The sequence below is a fragment of the Chrysochloris asiatica genome, unplaced genomic scaffold (assembly GCF_000296735.1).
Source record: "Chrysochloris asiatica unplaced genomic scaffold, ChrAsi1.0 scaffold00570, whole genome shotgun sequence".
Taxonomy (NCBI): domain Eukaryota; kingdom Metazoa; phylum Chordata; class Mammalia; order Afrosoricida; family Chrysochloridae; genus Chrysochloris; species Chrysochloris asiatica.
The window spans coordinates 336,887-338,230 of NW_006409088.1; positions in this window are offsets into that span (position 1 = coordinate 336,887).

Below are 1,344 nucleotides of genomic sequence, written 5' to 3' on the forward strand. Positions count from 1 at the left end.
ACAACAACAACAACAAGAGCTGAAGAGAAAATTTCAAAGATCAACTTGAAAAGATAAAGCCAGATATTACAAGAAAATGTGCAAAGATCTGGAAATAGAAAACTAAAAAGGAAGAATACACTCAGCATTTCTCAAGCTGGGGGAACTAAAGAAAACATTCAAGTCTCAACTTTTGTTATTGAAAGATTCACTGGGCAAATTATTGAATAATGCAGAAAGCATCAAAATAAGATGGAAGGAATACACAGAATCACTGTACCAAAAGGAAATGGTTAATGTTCAACCATTTCAAGAGGTCGCTTTTAATCCAGAGCCAATGAAACCCAAGAAAGAAGTCTATCTAAGGTGCATTGAAGGAATTGGCAAAGAACATGGTTCTAGGAATTGATGGAATAAAAATGGAAATCTTTCAAGAAAGTGAGGTTCCACAGGAGGCACTTATGCTCAAGCATCCTCAAGCATGCTCAAGCATGGCACTTATCACTACCACGAAATTTGGAAGACAACTATCTGGCCAATTGATTCGAAGAGATCATTATTTGTGCCCATTCCAAAGAAAGATGATTCAATGGAATGCGGAAATCATCGGACAATCTCTTTGATATCCCATGAGAGTAATGTTTTACTTACGGAAATACAGAAACAGCTACAAGCACACGTTGACAGAGAACTTCCAGAGGTTCAAGCCAGATTTAGAAGAGGCCGTGGAACAAGGGATATCTTTGTTGATGTTTGATGGGTCTTGGCTGAAAGCAGATAATATCAGAATGCTATTTACCTGTACTTTATTGAATACACAAGTGCTTTTGATTATGTGGGTATGACAAGCTATGGACAACATTGCAAAGTATGAGTATTCTGAAACACTTAATTGTGCTCATGAGGAATCTGTAGCTGGACCAACAAGCAGTTATTTGAAAAGAACATGGGAAAACTGAATGTTTTAAAATTAAAAAAGGTATGTGATAAAGGTTGTATTCTTTCACCATATTTACGCAACCTGTACGATGAGCAAATAATATGAGAAGCTGGGTTCTATCAAGAAAAATGTGGCATCGGGATTGGAGGAAGACTTAGTAACAACCTGTGATATGCAGATGGTACAACATTGCTTGTTGAAAGTGAAGAGGACTTGAAACATTTACTGATGAAGATCAAAGAGCTCAGCCTTTGATATGGATTGCATCTCAATGTCAAGAAAGCAAAAATCCTCACCACTGGACCCATAAACAACATTCTTATCAATGGAGAAAAGATTGAAGTTGTCAAGGACTTCATTCTTGTTGGATCATCTATCAACACTCATGGAAGCAGCAGTCAAGAAATCAAACAACGTATTGCACT